The sequence below is a fragment of the Homalodisca vitripennis genome, chromosome 4 (assembly GCF_021130785.1).
Source record: "Homalodisca vitripennis isolate AUS2020 chromosome 4, UT_GWSS_2.1, whole genome shotgun sequence".
Taxonomy (NCBI): Eukaryota; Metazoa; Arthropoda; class Insecta; order Hemiptera; family Cicadellidae; genus Homalodisca; species Homalodisca vitripennis.
The window spans coordinates 198,059,825-198,081,892 of record NC_060210.1 but is presented as its reverse complement, the minus strand read 5'-3'; the positions used below and the strand labels follow the sequence as shown (position 1 = coordinate 198,081,892).

General features: G+C 33.4%; 6 non-coding genes across 6 annotated transcripts; all 6 read left to right on the top strand.

Moving 5' to 3' along the window:
- Positions 1 to 2,303: 2,303 nt before the first annotated feature.
- LOC124361570 lies at positions 2,304 to 2,410 on the top strand. Its single transcript, XR_006922329.1, has one exon. It is a non-coding gene; the product is annotated as a U6 spliceosomal RNA (small nuclear RNA).
- Positions 2,411 to 5,703: 3,293 nt separating this feature from the next.
- Positions 5,704 to 5,810, top strand: LOC124361569. Its single transcript, XR_006922328.1, has one exon. It is a non-coding gene; the product is annotated as a U6 spliceosomal RNA (small nuclear RNA).
- Positions 5,811 to 9,104: 3,294 nt separating this feature from the next.
- LOC124361568 lies at positions 9,105 to 9,211 on the top strand. Its single transcript, XR_006922327.1, has one exon. It is a non-coding gene; the product is annotated as a U6 spliceosomal RNA (small nuclear RNA).
- A 3,292-nt stretch (positions 9,212 to 12,503) lies between these two features.
- On the top strand, positions 12,504 to 12,610 carry LOC124361567. The gene has a single exon (XR_006922326.1). It is a non-coding gene; the product is annotated as a U6 spliceosomal RNA (small nuclear RNA).
- Positions 12,611 to 15,903: 3,293 nt separating this feature from the next.
- Positions 15,904 to 16,010, top strand: LOC124361565. The gene has a single exon (XR_006922324.1). It is a non-coding gene; the product is annotated as a U6 spliceosomal RNA (small nuclear RNA).
- Positions 16,011 to 19,304: 3,294 nt separating this feature from the next.
- On the top strand, positions 19,305 to 19,411 carry LOC124361564. The gene has a single exon (XR_006922323.1). It is a non-coding gene; the product is annotated as a U6 spliceosomal RNA (small nuclear RNA).
- The last annotated feature ends 2,657 nt before the right edge of the window (positions 19,412 to 22,068 follow it).

The following is a 22,068-nucleotide window of genomic DNA, read 5'->3' as shown; positions in this document are numbered from 1 at the left end:
CACTTGTAAAAACTAAATTTTAAATATTTATATCTACATCTGTTTAAAAATTAGGAGGCAAAGATTTCATTATCATCTTGTATACAAATCCAAATATCCCCCATGATTTTTATGTCAGTGTCTTAATTCTAAATTTCATTATGGTTCATAGAAAACTTTGAAATGGTAAATTTTTAAAGCATTCGGTGTGTGGAGACAAAGTGATTACTAACGTTTGTAGAAAATTGTAATGTAGAAATAATAAATAATAGTGCGGACTTAAAAATAAAAATTTATTGTTCAATCATTAAAATAATAGGGTATTTTTTATTTTTAACTATAATAAAATCGTGCAAAATAAAATTCAATGATCAAAATAACAAAAAAATGTGGAACCTATACAGTTACGTGTCATCCTTGTTCAGGAGCCACGTCAACCTTCTCTGTACATTCCAGTCATAGAATAAGTGTGTACTGGCCAGTCTATCCTGTACGGCAGTACAGGGACCGTGGTACAGTATATATCTCTATGGTACTACACTACAATCCGTAAGGGACTTGGATCACTACTACACTATTAAATGTAAGTAAATACGTTAGACTACAGCAAGTTTACATTTATAACTGTGATTATTTACATTTGCTCTAGAATACTGCGCCTTTAAAATCTCTGATATCAATTAAATCTAATGGTAATTAAACTTTAATTACGGTTACCTCTCGCTTAAAAATTGTGTCGAGTGTGGCGCGACCTAGCGGCGGCTGAAGGAACCTTGTTGTGGTACTCGAGCACAGAGGCGCTCATCGTTATTGATTTTTGTCGTGGACGTTCAAAGATATGCGGCCACAATGCAACTATTCGCAGACGCTAGTATTTTTGTAGTAACGTACGTAAAACGAACGGACATTAAATTCTGTCTAGGGTTAGATACGGATACACAAAACTAATTAGTTATCTGTTTGTATGTTTAGATTTCCCTCCTAATGATGGATATCTTATTGTAAGGGTAGTTGTTAAGGGAAGTGTTGTTATTTCTTTAGTGTAGTTTATCGTTAAGTTATTGAAAATTGATGTACCTAAAATTAAAATACATCAATAAAGATTTCACATTATAAATAACTAAGGATTCAATGTAGCCTATAAATCTAAAAAATCAATTATCGCAACTATTAAACACAAGGCAAAAACACCTAGACTGCTTTGAGAATTGATGAGTATACAAAATCATGTGGTAACTGTCCAGAATTCTACAGGGTGATTCGGGTAGTGTTACCAGCACTTTCTGAGCTTATTGTACTATAAAAAATAATGAAAAAGTTCATACAAACATAGGCCCGGAAATGATTTGTTACTGAATAACGGCCAACAAAAGATTTCACCCCCAATTTAGTACCCGAGGTTAAATGATCATTTGCTGGTAGTGTGGGAAGAGGAATTTAGAGACGAATGTAGTTTTTTCGAATGGTTTATGACATGATAAATGGAATAACGTTTTTTCCATACTTGTATCTATCTCTCTTATTGTGTAAGAGATGTAAAACACAAAAAATAGGATTCGAAAAACGATTTTTAGGTTTTTTAAGTACAATTATTTTATTAAATAGGTGATGAAAACGTAAATTTTTCCAGAGACACTTTAATACTGAAGAAAATTATATACAATAAGACAATTACAATGAAATAATAGTTTTTAAAATCAAATTTTACTACCAACACTCATTGCGTAGAAAAACAAATTATCGAAATTGAATGACAGAAAACTATATGTACTCTTAACGATGCTTGAAGTAAAATTTAGAGACAGTTTTCGAAAAACTGTCCTTCTACTTCAATACATTTGGCAGCTCGGTTTCGGATCGATCGTGTAGCCCTCGATGGTGGTTATATTACAAACGCTGCATGGATATTCTTGATTTGTGCGGTGGCAATGTAATAATAACGAAAATCTAATACGATGGCATCCTCTGTCTTCATGGGGGAGACCAAAACAAGGTTCCTATTGCCGCCGCTAGGTCGCTCCACTCTCTACCACCACACTACTGGCACTGCCGCCAGGTCGCAGCACATGCGATACCTGTTCGATTTATATCTGACGAGAGTTTATAAACTTGAGACAACCCTAATGCAAACTTTAGTAAATATACTTATCATTATTTAACTACGTACGTTTTACGCCATAGTTGTCCTTAACATTTTACATATTTGCACTAATATATTGATGTGAAATATTCATTATTTTGCTAGACAACTGGCAGTCCAAGACGACACAGCTTTGTAGTTTTGTGACAGCAACATATATACCCAACTGAGAGGAACAACAGATGTACTTGCTTCGGCAGTACATATACTAAAATTGGAACGATACAGAGAAGATTAGCATGGCCCCTGCGCAAGGATGACACGCAAAATCGTGAAGCGTTCCACATTTTTTGCCAACATTTACACTGTATTAGAAAAGGTTTCCACTATTTTATACGTATTTTTTAAATTGATGTTAATTTATATAAATTTTTACTATTTTGTAACTAAAATAATTTTTTTATGTTATTTAATTACAAAAATCGTAGTACTGAGTTAGAATGCAAGTCTATATTAGAAATAGTAAAAATCTTTAATTCGGATGAGTGGTTTTTGAGAAAAATATAAATATACGAGATAAAAAAAGTGTTTCTCATTTTCGAAAACTTAAAGCTTAACTTACTCTTTTAAACATAATCCAGTCTCTTCTTCATCTAACAACTTTACTACTTCTTTGTTATTTTCTACCTTATCATGGACTGTTTTACTCCCACTTCACACGCTTTATAAGCGTTTTTTCGGTCGCGGTCAATATCGCTTAGAGCTGTAAATAGTTTTTTTCCCACATTTAACTTCAAGATCTCTCAACAATTTAATTGATCCCTATTCCCTCCATTGAAACAAATCACAGCATACTGTGTACCCATTTCAAAGTTTGAACGCCAACAAAATTCTCTTTTAGTATTCTGGATCACAATACGGAATTACAATTTTTATTGACATTTTGCGTAAATCCATGTAATCCAAGTAGTTTGTAACCGGATCTCGTGTACATAGAATGTAACTATAGAGGAAAGAGTTGATAGTGTGTGTGATGTGGTTTGAGTTTAACTCTATTTCACCTTCTGCTTTGTGCAATGTTTGTAAAAACGTGCAAAAACATAATCCAACATTTAAAATAAAAAATAATTTTTTATTCGAGTTGAAAAATGTGATTTAATAGCTCCTGGCCAAAGTTGCACCCTCCAAACTAAACCAAAACCTTGCACCGATGGAAAAACTGCCCGTCTCTAAAACCGGCCAGTCGTGCTGGTTGATTAGAAAAGAAAACAGGATTTCAGACGTTTTTATCCTAAGTAAGTGATCTTTCCTTGTACAACTTGATGATGGTAAACTTTTGACACTTGTAAAAACTAAATTTTAAATATTTATATCTACATCTGTTTAAAAATTAGGAGGCAAAGATTTCATTATCATCTTGTATACAAATCCAAATATCCCCCATGATTTTTATGTCAGTGTCTTAATTCTAAATTTCATTATGGTTCATAGAAAACTTTGAAATGGTAAATTTTTAAAGCATTCGGTGTGTGGAGACAAAGTGATTACTAACGTTTGTAGAAAATTGTAATGTAGAAATAATAAATAATAGTGCGGACTTAAAAATAAAAATTTATTGTTCAATCATTAAAATAATAGGGTATTTTTTATTTTTAACTATAATAAAATCGTGCAAAATAAAATTCAATGATCAAAATAACAAAAAAATGTGGAACCTATACAGTTACGTGTCATCCTTGTTCAGGAGCCACGTCAACCTTCTCTGTACATTCCAGTCATAGAATAAGTGTGTACTGGCCAGTCTATCCTGTACGGCAGTACAGGGACCGTGGTACAGTATATATCTCTATGGTACTACACTACAATCCGTAAGGGACTTGGATCACTACTACACTATTAAATGTAAGTAAATACGTTAGACTACAGCAAGTTTACATTTATAACTGTGATTATTTACATTTGCTCTAGAATACTGCGCCTTTAAAATCTCTGATATCAATTAAATCTAATGGTAATTAAACTTTAATTACGGTTACCTCTCGCTTAAAAATTGTGTCGAGTGTGGCGCGACCTAGCGGCGGCTGAAGGAACCTTGTTGTGGTACTCGAGCACAGAGGCGCTCATCGTTATTGATTTTTGTCGTGGACGTTCAAAGATATGCGGCCACAATGCAACTATTCGCAGACGCTAGTATTTTTGTAGTAACGTACGTAAAACGAACGGACATTAAATTCTGTCTAGGGTTAGATACGGATACACAAAACTAATTAGTTATCTGTTTGTATGTTTAGATTTCCCTCCTAATGATGGATATCTTATTGTAAGGGTAGTTGTTAAGGGAAGTGTTGTTATTTCTTTAGTGTAGTTTATCGTTAAGTTATTGAAAATTGATGTACCTAAAATTAAAATACATCAATAAAGATTTCACATTATAAATAACTAAGGATTCAATGTAGCCTATAAATCTAAAAAATCAATTATCGCAACTATTAAACACAAGGCAAAAACACCTAGACTGCTTTGAGAATTGATGAGTATACAAAATCATGTGGTAACTGTCCAGAATTCTACAGGGTGATTCGGGTAGTGTTACCAGCACTTTCTGAGCTTATTGTACTATAAAAAATAATGAAAAAGTTCATACAAACATAGGCCCGGAAATGATTTGTTACTGAATAACGGCCAACAAAAGATTTCACCCCCAATTTAGTACCCGAGGTTAAATGATCATTTGCTGGTAGTGTGGGAAGAGGAATTTAGAGACGAATGTAGTTTTTTCGAATGGTTTATGACATGATAAATGGAATAACGTTTTTTCCATACTTGTATATATCTCTCTTATTGTTTAAGAGATGTATAACACAAAAAAGAGGATTCGAAAAAACGATTTTTAGGTTTTTTAAGTACAATTATTTTATTAAATAGGTGATGAAAACGTAAATTTTTCCAGAGACACTTTAATACTGAAGAAAATTATATACAATAAGACAATTACAATGAAATAATAGTTTTTAAAATCAAATTTTACTACCAACACTCATTGCGTAGAAAAACAAATTATCGAAATTGAATGACAGAAAACTATATGTACTCTTAACGATGCTTGAAGTAAAATTTAGAGACAGTTTTCGAAAAACTGTCCTTCTACTTCAATACATTTGGCAGCTCGGTTTCGGATCGATCGTGTAGCCCTCGATGGTGGTTATATTACAAACGCTGCATGGATATTCTTGATTTGTGCGGTGGCAATGTAATAATAACGAAAATCTAATACGATGGCATCCTCTGTCTTCATGGGGGAGACCAAAACAAGGTTCCTATTGCCGCCGCTAGGTCGCTCCACTCTCTACCACCACACTACTGGCACTGCCGCCAGGTCGCAGCACATGCGATACCTGTTCGATTTATATCTGACGAGAGTTTATAAACTTGAGACAACCCTAATGCAAACTTTAGTAAATATACTTATCATTATTTAACTACGTACGTTTTACGCCATAGTTGTCCTTAACATTTTACATATTTGCACTAATATATTGATGTGAAATATTCATTATTTTGCTAGACAACTGGCAGTCCAAGACGACACAGCTTTGTAGTTTTGTGACAGCAACATATATACCCAACTGAGAGGAACAACAGATGTACTTGCTTCGGCAGTACATATACTAAAATTGGAACGATACAGAGAAGATTAGCATGGCCCCTGCGCAAGGATGACACGCAAAATCGTGAAGCGTTCCACATTTTTTGCCAACATTTACACTGTATTAGAAAAGGTTTCCACTATTTTATACGTATTTTTTAAATTGATGTTAATTTATATAAATTTTTACTATTTTGTAACTAAAATAATTTTTTTATGTTATTTAATTACAAAAATCGTAGTACTGAGTTAGAATGCAAGTCTATATTAGAAATAGTAAAAATCTTTAATTCGGATGAGTGGTTTTTGAGAAAAATATAAATATACGAGATAAAAAAAGTGTTTCTCATTTTCGAAAACTTAAAGCTTAACTTACTCTTTTAAACATAATCCAGTCTCTTCTTCATCTAACAACTTTACTACTTCTTTGTTATTTTCTACCTTATCATGGACTGTTTTACTCCCACTTCACACGCTTTATAAGCGTTTTTTTCGGTCGCGGTCAATATCGCTTAGAGCTGTAAATAGTTTTTTTCCCACATTTAACTTCAAGATCTCTCAACAATTTAATTGATCCCTATTCCCTCCATTGAAACAAATCACAGCATACTGTGTACCCATTTCAAAGTTTGAACGCCAACAAAATTCTCTTTTAGTATTCTGGATCACAATACGGAATTACAATTTTTATTGACATTTTGCGTAAATCCATGTAATCCAAGTAGTTTGTAACCGGATCTCGTGTACATAGAATGTAACTATAGAGGAAAGAGTTGATAGTGTGTGTGATGTGGTTTGAGTTTAACTCTATTTCACCTTCTGCTTTGTGCAATGTTTGTAAAAACGTGCAAAAACATAATCCAACATTTAAAATAAAAAATAATTTTTTATTCGAGTTGAAAAATGTGATTTAATAGCTCCTGGCCAAAGTTGCACCCTCCAAACTAAACCAAAACCTTGCACCGATGGAAAAACTGCCCGTCTCTAAAACCGGCCAGTCGTGCTGGTTGATTAGAAAAGAAAACAGGATTTCAGACGTTTTTATCCTAAGTAAGTGATCTTTCCTTGTACAACTTGATGATGGTAAACTTTTGACACTTGTAAAAACTAAATTTTAAATATTTATATCTACATCTGTTTAAAAATTAGGAGGCAAAGATTTCATTATCATCTTGTATACAAATCCAAATATCCCCCATGATTTTTATGTCAGTGTCTTAATTCTAAATTTCATTATGGTTCATAGAAAACTTTGAAATGGTAAATTTTTAAAGCATTCGGTGTGTGGAGACAAAGTGATTACTAACGTTTGTAGAAAATTGTAATGTAGAAATAATAAATAATAGTGCGGACTTAAAAATAAAAATTTATTGTTCAATCATTAAAATAATAGGGTATTTTTTATTTTTAACTATAATAAAATCGTGCAAAATAAAATTCAATGATCAAAATAACAAAAAAATGTGGAACCTATACAGTTACGTGTCATCCTTGTTCAGGAGCCACGTCAACCTTCTCTGTACATTCCAGTCATAGAATAAGTGTGTACTGGCCAGTCTATCCTGTACGGCAGTACAGGGACCGTGGTACAGTATATATCTCTATGGTACTACACTACAATCCGTAAGGGACTTGGATCACTACTACACTATTAAATGTAAGTAAATACGTTAGACTACAGCAAGTTTACATTTATAACTGTGATTATTTACATTTGCTCTAGAATACTGCGCCTTTAAAATCTCTGATATCAATTAAATCTAATGGTAATTAAACTTTAATTACGGTTACCTCTCGCTTAAAAATTGTGTCGAGTGTGGCGCGACCTAGCGGCGGCTGAAGGAACCTTGTTGTGGTACTCGAGCACAGAGGCGCTCATCGTTATTGATTTTTGTCGTGGACGTTCAAAGATATGCGGCCACAATGCAACTATTCGCAGACGCTAGTATTTTTGTAGTAACGTACGTAAAACGAACGGACATTAAATTCTGTCTAGGGTTAGATACGGATACACAAAACTAATTAGTTATCTGTTTGTATGTTTAGATTTCCCTCCTAATGATGGATATCTTATTGTAAGGGTAGTTGTTAAGGGAAGTGTTGTTATTTCTTTAGTGTAGTTTATCGTTAAGTTATTGAAAATTGATGTACCTAAAATTAAAATACATCAATAAAGATTTCACATTATAAATAACTAAGGATTCAATGTAGCCTATAAATCTAAAAAATCAATTATCGCAACTATTAAACACAAGGCAAAAACACCTAGACTGCTTTGAGAATTGATGAGTATACAAAATCATGTGGTAACTGTCCAGAATTCTACAGGGTGATTCGGGTAGTGTTACCAGCACTTTCTGAGCTTATTGTACTATAAAAAATAATGAAAAAGTTCATACAAACATAGGCCCGGAAATGATTTGTTACTGAATAACGGCCAACAAAAGATTTCACCCCCAATTTAGTACCCGAGGTTAAATGATCATTTGCTGGTAGTGTGGGAAGAGGAATTTAGAGACGAATGTAGTTTTTTCGAATGGTTTATGACATGATAAATGGAATAACGTTTTTTCCATACTTGTATATATCTCTCTTATTGTTTAAGAGATGTATAACACAAAAAAGAGGATTCGAAAAACGATTTTTAGGTTTTTTAAGTACAATTATTTTATTAAATAGGTGATGAAAACGTAAATTTTTCCAGAGACACTTTAATACTGAAGAAAATTATATACAATAAGACAATTACAATGAAATAATAGTTTTTAAAATCAAATTTTACTACCAACACTCATTGCGTAGAAAAAACAAATTATCGAAATTGAATGACAGAAAACTATATGTACTCTTAACGATGCTTGAAGTAAAATTTAGAGACAGTTTTCGAAAAACTGTCCTTCTACTTCAATACATTTGGCAGCTCGGTTTCGGATCGATCGTGTAGCCCTCGATGGTGGTTATATTACAAACGCTGCATGGATATTCTTGATTTGTGCGGTGGCAATGTAATAATAACGAAAATCTAATACGATGGCATCCTCTGTCTTCATGGGGGAGACCAAAACAAGGTTCCTATTGCCGCCGCTAGGTCGCTCCACTCTCTACCACCACACTACTGGCACTGCCGCCAGGTCGCAGCACATGCGATACCTGTTCGATTTATATCTGACGAGAGTTTATAAACTTGAGACAACCCTAATGCAAACTTTAGTAAATATACTTATCATTATTTAACTACGTACGTTTTACGCCATAGTTGTCCTTAACATTTTACATATTTGCACTAATATATTGATGTGAAATATTCATTATTTTGCTAGACAACTGGCAGTCCAAGACGACACAGCTTTGTAGTTTTGTGACAGCAACATATATACCCAACTGAGAGGAACAACAGATGTACTTGCTTCGGCAGTACATATACTAAAATTGGAACGATACAGAGAAGATTAGCATGGCCCCTGCGCAAGGATGACACGCAAAATCGTGAAGCGTTCCACATTTTTTGCCAACATTTACACTGTATTAGAAAAGGTTTCCACTATTTTATACGTATTTTTTAAATTGATGTTAATTTATATAAATTTTTACTATTTTGTAACTAAAATAATTTTTTTATGTTATTTAATTACAAAAATCGTAGTACTGAGTTAGAATGCAAGTCTATATTAGAAATAGTAAAAATCTTTAATTCGGATGAGTGGTTTTTGAGAAAAATATAAATATACGAGATAAAAAAAGTGTTTCTCATTTTCGAAAACTTAAAGCTTAACTTACTCTTTTAAACATAATCCAGTCTCTTCTTCATCTAACAACTTTACTACTTCTTTGTTATTTTCTACCTTATCATGGACTGTTTTACTCCCACTTCACACGCTTTATAAGCGTTTTTTCGGTCGCGGTCAATATCGCTTAGAGCTGTAAATAGTTTTTTTCCCACATTTAACTTCAAGATCTCTCAACAATTTAATTGATCCCTATTCCCTCCATTGAAACAAATCACAGCATACTGTGTACCCATTTCAAAGTTTGAACGCCAACAAAATTCTCTTTTAGTATTCTGGATCACAATACGGAATTACAATTTTTATTGACATTTTGCGTAAATCCATGTAATCCAAGTAGTTTGTAACCGGATCTCGTGTACATAGAATGTAACTATAGAGGAAAGAGTTGATAGTGTGTGTGATGTGGTTTGAGTTTAACTCTATTTCACCTTCTGCTTTGTGCAATGTTTGTAAAAACGTGCAAAAACATAATCCAACATTTAAAATAAAAAATAATTTTTTATTCGAGTTGAAAAATGTGATTTAATAGCTCCTGGCCAAAGTTGCACCCTCCAAACTAAACCAAAACCTTGCACCGATGGAAAAACTGCCCGTCTCTAAAACCGGCCAGTCGTGCTGGTTGATTAGAAAAGAAAACAGGATTTCAGACGTTTTTATCCTAAGTAAGTGATCTTTCCTTGTACAACTTGATGATGGTAAACTTTTGACACTTGTAAAAACTAAATTTTAAATATTTATATCTACATCTGTTTAAAAATTAGGAGGCAAAGATTTCATTATCATCTTGTATACAAATCCAAATATCCCCCATGATTTTTATGTCAGTGTCTTAATTCTAAATTTCATTATGGTTCATAGAAAACTTTGAAATGGTAAATTTTTAAAGCATTCGGTGTGTGGAGACAAAGTGATTACTAACGTTTGTAGAAAATTGTAATGTAGAAATAATAAATAATAGTGCGGACTTAAAAATAAAAATTTATTGTTCAATCATTAAAATAATAGGGTATTTTTTATTTTTAACTATAATAAAATCGTGCAAAATAAAATTCAATGATCAAAATAACAAAAAAATGTGGAACCTATACAGTTACGTGTCATCCTTGTTCAGGAGCCACGTCAACCTTCTCTGTACATTCCAGTCATAGAATAAGTGTGTACTGGCCAGTCTATCCTGTACGGCAGTACAGGGACCGTGGTACAGTATATATCTCTATGGTACTACACTACAATCCGTAAGGGACTTGGATCACTACTACACTATTAAATGTAAGTAAATACGTTAGACTACAGCAAGTTTACATTTATAACTGTGATTATTTACATTTGCTCTAGAATACTGCGCCTTTAAAATCTCTGATATCAATTAAATCTAATGGTAATTAAACTTTAATTACGGTTACCTCTCGCTTAAAAATTGTGTCGAGTGTGGCGCGACCTAGCGGCGGCTGAAGGAACCTTGTTGTGGTACTCGAGCACAGAGGCGCTCATCGTTATTGATTTTTGTCGTGGACGTTCAAAGATATGCGGCCACAATGCAACTATTCGCAGACGCTAGTATTTTTGTAGTAACGTACGTAAAACGAACGGACATTAAATTCTGTCTAGGGTTAGATACGGATACACAAAACTAATTAGTTATCTGTTTGTATGTTTAGATTTCCCTCCTAATGATGGATATCTTATTGTAAGGGTAGTTGTTAAGGGAAGTGTTGTTATTTCTTTAGTGTAGTTTATCGTTAAGTTATTGAAAATTGATGTACCTAAAATTAAAATACATCAATAAAGATTTCACATTATAAATAACTAAGGATTCAATGTAGCCTATAAATCTAAAAAATCAATTATCGCAACTATTAAACACAAGGCAAAAACACCTAGACTGCTTTGAGAATTGATGAGTATACAAAATCATGTGGTAACTGTCCAGAATTCTACAGGGTGATTCGGGTAGTGTTACCAGCACTTTCTGAGCTTATTGTACTATAAAAAATAATGAAAAAGTTCATACAAACATAGGCCCGGAAATGATTTGTTACTGAATAACGGCCAACAAAAGATTTCACCCCCAATTTAGTACCCGAGGTTAAATGATCATTTGCTGGTAGTGTGGGAAGAGGAATTTAGAGACGAATGTAGTTTTTTCGAATGGTTTATGACATGATAAATGGAATAACGTTTTTTCCATACTTGTATATATCTCTCTTATTGTTTAAGAGATGTAAAACACAAAAAAGAGGATTCGAAAAACGATTTTTAGGTTTTTTAAGTACAATTATTTTATTAAATAGGTGATGAAAACGTAAATTTTTCCAGAGACACTTTAATACTGAAGAAAATTATATACAATAAGACAATTACAATGAAATAATAGTTTTTAAAATCAAATTTTACTACCAACACTCATTGCGTAGAAAAACAAATTATCGAAATTGAATGACAGAAAACTATATGTACTCTTAACGATGCTTGAAGTAAAATTTAGAGACAGTTTTCGAAAAACTGTCCTTCTACTTCAATACATTTGGCAGCTCGGTTTCGGATCGATCGTGTAGCCCTCGATGGTGGTTATATTACAAACGCTGCATGGATATTCTTGATTTGTGCGGTGGCAATGTAATAATAACGAAAATCTAATACGATGGCATCCTCTGTCTTCATGGGGGAGACCAAAACAAGGTTCCTATTGCCGCCGCTAGGTCGCTCCACTCTCTACCACCACACTACTGGCACTGCCGCCAGGTCGCAGCACATGCGATACCTGTTCGATTTATATCTGACGAGAGTTTATAAACTTGAGACAACCCTAATGCAAACTTTAGTAAATATACTTATCATTATTTAACTACGTACGTTTTACGCCATAGTTGTCCTTAACATTTTACATATTTGCACTAATATATTGATGTGAAATATTCATTATTTTGCTAGACAACTGGCAGTCCAAGACGACACAGCTTTGTAGTTTTGTGACAGCAACATATATACCCAACTGAGAGGAACAACAGATGTACTTGCTTCGGCAGTACATATACTAAAATTGGAACGATACAGAGAAGATTAGCATGGCCCCTGCGCAAGGATGACACGCAAAATCGTGAAGCGTTCCACATTTTTTGCCAACATTTACACTGTATTAGAAAAGGTTTCCACTATTTTATACGTATTTTTTAAATTGATGTTAATTTATATAAATTTTTACTATTTTGTAACTAAAATAATTTTTTTATGTTATTTAATTACAAAAATCGTAGTACTGAGTTAGAATGCAAGTCTATATTAGAAATAGTAAAAATCTTTAATTCGGATGAGTGGTTTTTGAGAAAAATATAAATATACGAGATAAAAAAAGTGTTTCTCATTTTCGAAAACTTAAAGCTTAACTTACTCTTTTAAACATAATCCAGTCTCTTCTTCATCTAACAACTTTACTACTTCTTTGTTATTTTCTACCTTATCATGGACTGTTTTACTCCCACTTCACACGCTTTATAAGCGTTTTTTCGGTCGCGGTCAATATCGCTTAGAGCTGTAAATAGTTTTTTTCCCACATTTAACTTCAAGATCTCTCAACAATTTAATTGATCCCTATTCCCTCCATTGAAACAAATCACAGCATACTGTGTACCCATTTCAAAGTTTGAACGCCAACAAAATTCTCTTTTAGTATTCTGGATCACAATACGGAATTACAATTTTTATTGACATTTTGCGTAAATCCATGTAATCCAAGTAGTTTGTAACCGGATCTCGTGTACATAGAATGTAACTATAGAGGAAAGAGTTGATAGTGTGTGTGATGTGGTTTGAGTTTAACTCTATTTCACCTTCTGCTTTGTGCAATGTTTGTAAAAACGTGCAAAAACATAATCCAACATTTAAAATAAAAAATAATTTTTTATTCGAGTTGAAAAATGTGATTTAATAGCTCCTGGCCAAAGTTGCACCCTCCAAACTAAACCAAAACCTTGCACCGATGGAAAAACTGCCCGTCTCTAAAACCGGCCAGTCGTGCTGGTTGATTAGAAAAGAAAACAGGATTTCAGACGTTTTTATCCTAAGTAAGTGATCTTTCCTTGTACAACTTGATGATGGTAAACTTTTGACACTTGTAAAAAACTAAATTTTAAATATTTATATCTACATCTGTTTAAAAATTAGGAGGCAAAGATTTCATTATCATCTTGTATACAAATCCAAATATCCCCCATGATTTTTATGTCAGTGTCTTAATTCTAAATTTCATTATGGTTCATAGAAAACTTTGAAATGGTAAATTTTTAAAGCATTCGGTGTGTGGAGACAAAGTGATTACTAACGTTTGTAGAAAATTGTAATGTAGAAATAATAAATAATAGTGCGGACTTAAAAATAAAAATTTATTGTTCAATCATTAAAATAATAGGGTATTTTTTATTTTTAACTATAATAAAATCGTGCAAAATAAAATTCAATGATCAAAATAACAAAAAAATGTGGAACCTATACAGTTACGTGTCATCCTTGTTCAGGAGCCACGTCAACCTTCTCTGTACATTCCAGTCATAGAATAAGTGTGTACTGGCCAGTCTATCCTGTACGGCAGTACAGGGACCGTGGTACAGTATATATCTCTATGGTACTACACTACAATCCGTAAGGGACTTGGATCACTACTACACTATTAAATGTAAGTAAATACGTTAGACTACAGCAAGTTTACATTTATAACTGTGATTATTTACATTTGCTCTAGAATACTGCGCCTTTAAAATCTCTGATATCAATTAAATCTAATGGTAATTAAACTTTAATTACGGTTACCTCTCGCTTAAAAATTGTGTCGAGTGTGGCGCGACCTAGCGGCGGCTGAAGGAACCTTGTTGTGGTACTCGAGCACAGAGGCGCTCATCGTTATTGATTTTTGTCGTGGACGTTCAAAGATATGCGGCCACAATGCAACTATTCGCAGACGCTAGTATTTTTGTAGTAACGTACGTAAAACGAACGGACATTAAATTCTGTCTAGGGTTAGATACGGATACACAAAACTAATTAGTTATCTGTTTGTATGTTTAGATTTCCCTCCTAATGATGGATATCTTATTGTAAGGGTAGTTGTTAAGGGAAGTGTTGTTATTTCTTTAGTGTAGTTTATCGTTAAGTTATTGAAAATTGATGTACCTAAAATTAAAATACATCAATAAAGATTTCACATTATAAATAACTAAGGATTCAATGTAGCCTATAAATCTAAAAAATCAATTATCGCAACTATTAAACACAAGGCAAAAACACCTAGACTGCTTTGAGAATTGATGAGTATACAAAATCATGTGGTAACTGTCCAGAATTCTACAGGGTGATTCGGGTAGTGTTACCAGCACTTTCTGAGCTTATTGTACTATAAAAAATAATGAAAAAGTTCATACAAACATAGGCCCGGAAATGATTTGTTACTGAATAACGGCCAACAAAAGATTTCACCCCCAATTTAGTACCCGAGGTTAAATGATCATTTGCTGGTAGTGTGGGAAGAGGAATTTAGAGACGAATGTAGTTTTTTCGAATGGTTTATGACATGATAAATGGAATAACGTTTTTTCCATACTTGTATATATCTCTCTTATTGTTTAAGAGATGTATAACACAAAAAAGAGGATTCGAAAAACGATTTTTAGGTTTTTTAAGTACAATTATTTTATTAAATAGGTGATGAAAACGTAAATTTTTCCAGAGACACTTTAATACTGAAGAAAATTATATACAATAAGACAATTACAATGAAATAATAGTTTTTAAAATCAAATTTTACTACCAACACTCATTGCGTAGAAAAACAAATTATCGAAATTGAATGACAGAAAACTATATGTACTCTTAACGATGCTTGAAGTAAAATTTAGAGACAGTTTTCGAAAAACTGTCCTTCTACTTCAATACATTTGGCAGCTCGGTTTCGGATCGATCGTGTAGCCCTCGATGGTGGTTATATTACAAACGCTGCATGGATATTCTTGATTTGTGCGGTGGCAATGTAATAATAACGAAAATCTAATACGATGGCATCCTCTGTCTTCATGGGGGAGACCAAAACAAGGTTCCTATTGCCGCCGCTAGGTCGCTCCACTCTCTACCACCACACTACTGGCACTGCCGCCAGGTCGCAGCACATGCGATACCTGTTCGATTTATATCTGACGAGAGTTTATAAACTTGAGACAACCCTAATGCAAACTTTAGTAAATATACTTATCATTATTTAACTACGTACGTTTTACGCCATAGTTGTCCTTAACATTTTACATATTTGCACTAATATATTGATGTGAAATATTCATTATTTTGCTAGACAACTGGCAGTCCAAGACGACACAGCTTTGTAGTTTTGTGACAGCAACATATATACCCAACTGAGAGGAACAACAGATGTACTTGCTTCGGCAGTACATATACTAAAATTGGAACGATACAGAGAAGATTAGCATGGCCCCTGCGCAAGGATGACACGCAAAATCGTGAAGCGTTCCACATTTTTTGCCAACATTTACACTGTATTAGAAAAGGTTTCCACTATTTTATACGTATTTTTTAAATTGATGTTAATTTATATAAATTTTTACTATTTTGTAACTAAAATAATTTTTTTATGTTATTTAATTACAAAAATCGTAGTACTGAGTTAGAATGCAAGTCTATATTAGAAATAGTAAAAATCTTTAATTCGGATGAGTGGTTTTTGAGAAAAATATAAATATACGAGATAAAAAAAGTGTTTCTCATTTTCGAAAACTTAAAGCTTAACTTACTCTTTTAAACATAATCCAGTCTCTTCTTCATCTAACAACTTTACTACTTCTTTGTTATTTTCTACCTTATCATGGACTGTTTTACTCCCACTTCACACGCTTTATAAGCGTTTTTTTCGGTCGCGGTCAATATCGCTTAGAGCTGTAAATAGTTTTTTTCCCACATTTAACTTCAAGATCTCTCAACAATTTAATTGATCCCTATTCCCTCCATTGAAACAAATCACAGCATACTGTGTACCCATTTCAAAGTTTGAACGCCAACAAAATTCTCTTTTAGTATTCTGGATCACAATACGGAATTACAATTTTTATTGACATTTTGCGTAAATCCATGTAATCCAAGTAGTTTGTAACCGGATCTCGTGTACATAGAATGTAACTATAGAGGAAAGAGTTGATAGTGTGTGTGATGTGGTTTGAGTTTAACTCTATTTCACCTTCTGCTTTGTGCAATGTTTGTAAAAACGTGCAAAAACATAATCCAACATTTAAAATAAAAAATAATTTTTTATTCGAGTTGAAAAATGTGATTTAATAGCTCCTGGCCAAAGTTGCACCCTCCAAACTAAACCAAAACCTTGCACCGATGGAAAAACTGCCCGTCTCTAAAACCGGCCAGTCGTGCTGGTTGATTAGAAAAGAAAACAGGATTTCAGACGTTTTTATCCTAAGTAAGTGATCTTTCCTTGTACAACTTGATGATGGTAAACTTTTGACACTTGTAAAAACTAAATTTTAAATATTTATATCTACATCTGTTTAAAAATTAGGAGGCAAAGATTTCATTATCATCTTGTATACAAATCCAAATATCCCCCATGATTTTTATGTCAGTGTCTTAATTCTAAATTTCATTATGGTTCATAGAAAACTTTGAAATGGTAAATTTTTAAAGCATTCGGTGTGTGGAGACAAAGTGATTACTAACGTTTGTAGAAAATTGTAATGTAGAAATAATAAATAATAGTGCGGACTTAAAAATAAAAATTTATTGTTCAATCATTAAAATAATAGGGTATTTTTTATTTTTAACTATAATAAAATCGTGCAAAATAAAATTCAATGATCAAAATAACAAAAAAATGTGGAACCTATACAGTTACGTGTCATCCTTGTTCAGGAGCCACGTCAACCTTCTCTGTACATTCCAGTCATAGAATAAGTGTGTACTGGCCAGTCTATCCTGTACGGCAGTACAGGGACCGTGGTACAGTATATATCTCTATGGTACTACACTACAATCCGTAAGGGACTTGGATCACTACTACACTATTAAATGTAAGTAAATACGTTAGACTACAGCAAGTTTACATTTATAACTGTGATTATTTACATTTGCTCTAGAATACTGCGCCTTTAAAATCTCTGATATCAATTAAATCTAATGGTAATTAAACTTTAATTACGGTTACCTCTCGCTTAAAAATTGTGTCGAGTGTGGCGCGACCTAGCGGCGGCTGAAGGAACCTTGTTGTGGTACTCGAGCACAGAGGCGCTCATCGTTATTGATTTTTGTCGTGGACGTTCAAAGATATGCGGCCACAATGCAACTATTCGCAGACGCTAGTATTTTTGTAGTAACGTACGTAAAACGAACGGACATTAAATTCTGTCTAGGGTTAGATACGGATACACAAAACTAATTAGTTATCTGTTTGTATGTTTAGATTTCCCTCCTAATGATGGATATCTTATTGTAAGGGTAGTTGTTAAGGGAAGTGTTGTTATTTCTTTAGTGTAGTTTATCGTTAAGTTATTGAAAATTGATGTACCTAAAATTAAAATACATCAATAAAGATTTCACATTATAAATAACTAAGGATTCAATGTAGCCTATAAATCTAAAAAATCAATTATCGCAACTATTAAACACAAGGCAAAAACACCTAGACTGCTTTGAGAATTGATGAGTATACAAAATCATGTGGTAACTGTCCAGAATTCTACAGGGTGATTCGGGTAGTGTTACCAGCACTTTCTGAGCTTATTGTACTATAAAAAATAATGAAAAAGTTCATACAAACATAGGCCCGGAAATGATTTGTTACTGAATAACGGCCAACAAAAGATTTCACCCCCAATTTAGTACCCGAGGTTAAATGATCATTTGCTGGTAGTGTGGGAAGAGGAATTTAGAGACGAATGTAGTTTTTTCGAATGGTTTATGACATGATAAATGGAATAACGTTTTTTCCATACTTGTATATATCTCTCTTATTGTTTAAGAGATGTATAAACACAAAAAAGAGGATTCGAAAAACGATTTTTAGGTTTTTTAAGTACAATTATTTTATTAAATAGGTGATGAAAACGTAAATTTTTCCAGAGACACTTTAATACTGAAGAAAATTATATACAATAAGACAATTACAATGAAATAATAGTTTTTAAAATCAAATTTTACTACCAACACTCATTGCGTAGAAAAACAAATTATCGAAATTGAATGACAGAAAACTATATGTACTCTTAACGATGCTTGAAGTAAAATTTAGAGACAGTTTTCGAAAAACTGTCCTTCTACTTCAATACATTTGGCAGCTCGGTTTCGGATCGATCGTGTAGCCCTCGATGGTGGTTATATTACAAACGCTGCATGGATATTCTTGATTTGTGCGGTGGCAATGTAATAATAACGAAAATCTAATACGATGGCATCCTCTGTCTTCATGGGGGAGACCAAAACAAGGTTCCTATTGCCGCCGCTAGGTCGCTCCACTCTCTACCACCACACTACTGGCACTGCCGCCAGGTCGCAGCACATGCGATACCTGTTCGATTTATATCTGACGAGAGTTTATAAACTTGAGACAACCCTAATGCAAACTTTAGTAAATATACTTATCATTATTTAACTACGTACGTTTTACGCCATAGTTGTCCTTAACATTTTACATATTTGCACTAATATATTGATGTGAAATATTCATTATTTTGCTAGACAACTGGCAGTCCAAGACGACACAGCTTTGTAGTTTTGTGACAGCAACATATATACCCAACTGAGAGGAACAACAGATGTACTTGCTTCGGCAGTACATATACTAAAATTGGAACGATACAGAGAAGATTAGCATGGCCCCTGCGCAAGGATGACACGCAAAATCGTGAAGCGTTCCACATTTTTTGCCAACATTTACACTGTATTAGAAAAGGTTTCCACTATTTTATACGTATTTTTTAAATTGATGTTAATTTATATAAATTTTTACTATTTTGTAACTAAAATAATTTTTTTATGTTATTTAATTACAAAAATCGTAGTACTGAGTTAGAATGCAAGTCTATATTAGAAATAGTAAAAATCTTTAATTCGGATGAGTGGTTTTTGAGAAAAATATAAATATACGAGATAAAAAAAGTGTTTCTCATTTTCGAAAACTTAAAGCTTAACTTACTCTTTTAAACATAATCCAGTCTCTTCTTCATCTAACAACTTTACTACTTCTTTGTTATTTTCTACCTTATCATGGACTGTTTTACTCCCACTTCACACGCTTTATAAGCGTTTTTTCGGTCGCGGTCAATATCGCTTAGAGCTGTAAATAGTTTTTTTCCCACATTTAACTTCAAGATCTCTCAACAATTTAATTGATCCCTATTCCCTCCATTGAAACAAATCACAGCATACTGTGTACCCATTTCAAAGTTTGAACGCCAACAAAATTCTCTTTTAGTATTCTGGATCACAATACGGAATTACAATTTTTATTGACATTTTGCGTAAATCCATGTAATCCAAGTAGTTTGTAACCGGATCTCGTGTACATAGAATGTAACTATAGAGGAAAGAGTTGATAGTGTGTGTGATGTGGTTTGAGTTTAACTCTATTTCACCTTCTGCTTTGTGCAATGTTTGTAAAAACGTGCAAAAACATAATCCAACATTTAAAATAAAAAATAATTTTTTATTCGAGTTGAAAAATGTGATTTAATAGCTCCTGGCCAAAGTTGCACCCTCCAAACTAAACCAAAACCTTGCACCGATGGAAAAACTGCCCGTCTCTAAAACCGGCCAGTCGTGCTGGTTGATTAGAAAAGAAAACAGGATTTCAGACGTTTTTATCCTAAGTAAGTGATCTTTCCTTGTACAACTTGATGATGGTAAACTTTTGACACTTGTAAAAACTAAATTTTAAATATTTATATCTACATCTGTTTAAAAATTAGGAGGCAAAGATTTCATTATCATCTTGTATACAAATCCAAATATCCCCCATGATTTTTATGTCAGTGTCTTAATTCTAAATTTCATTATGGTTCATAGAAAACTTTGAAATGGTAAATTTTTAAAGCATTCGGTGTGTGGAGACAAAGTGATTACTAACGTTTGTAGAAAATTGTAATGTAGAAATAATAAATAATAGTGCGGACTTAAAAAATAAAAATTTATTGTTCAATCATTAAAATAATAGGGTATTTTTTATTTTTAACTATAATAAAATCGTGCAAAATAAAAATTCAATGATCAAAATAACAAAAAAATGTGGAACCTATACAGTTACGTGTCATCCTTGTTCAGGAGCCAACGTCAACCTTCTCTGTACATTCCAGTCATAGAATAAGTGTGTACTGGCCAGTCTATCCTGTACGGCAGTACAGGGACCGTGGTACAGTATATATCTCTATGGTACTACACTACAATCCGTAAGGGACTTGGATCACTACTACACTATTAAATGTAAGTAAATACGTTAGACTACAGCAAGTTTACATTTATAACTGTGATTATTTACATTTGCTCTAGAATACTGCGCCTTTAAAATCTCTGATATCAATTAAATCTAATGGTAATTAAACTTTAATTACGGTTACCTCTCGCTTAAAAAATTGTTGTCGAGTGTGTGGCGCGACCTAGCGGCGGCTGAAGGAACCTTGTTGTGGTACTCGAGCACAGAGGCGCTCATCGTTATTGATTTTTTGTCGTTGACGTTCAAAGATATGCGGCCACAATGCAACTATTCGCAGACGCTTGGGGGGGGGGGTGGGGGGGGGGGGGGGTGGGGGGGGGGGGGGGTGGGGGGGGGGGGGGGTGGGGGGGGGGGGGGGTGGGGGGGGGGGGGGGTGGGGGGGGGACAGAAGAATAACAACAAACATTTACTATCACCTGTTTAAATGTCTATAAATTGTTGTAAGACTACTTAATTATTCTTGAATTTTACAGGGGATTAAAAACACATTATCTGGTAATTAAGCCAAGTCCATAAATATAATGGATAAGGGAATTTTAAAGACCAGTGGGTGCGTAGCGCGGAGGGATTTTTTAAATAGGAATAAGCCTATATGTTAACCAAGGAATCCCAAGAATGTCCATGTAAAATTTCAGTACAATTGGTCCAGTAGTTTTTTACGTAATTGAGTAAAACACACACACACACACACACACACACACACACACACACACAGACTCCATTAGATTTTTATATAATAGTATAGATAGATAGCATAATGTCAAAATTGCTTATAGACTATTGGAATCCACCTAAGCTTGACTTTTTGTTGACCGTAAAAAAATTTGTTTATGCCTCAAAGTCAATGCTAGTTGTAATGCAACTTCTTAGCAGTTATGTTTTAAATGCTTCTAAAATAATTAAACAAAAAATAAAACTATAAAAGTTTTATATTATAACAACATGATTAACGACAAATCACCTACCTTATTGACATACAGCTATGGACACCATACGGATGCATTAACAGAAATACACCATTGGGTATTATTTGTATTAGTAATTACAATTTTACTATTACACAATGTCAAATGTAATGAGTTTTAGCAATTCA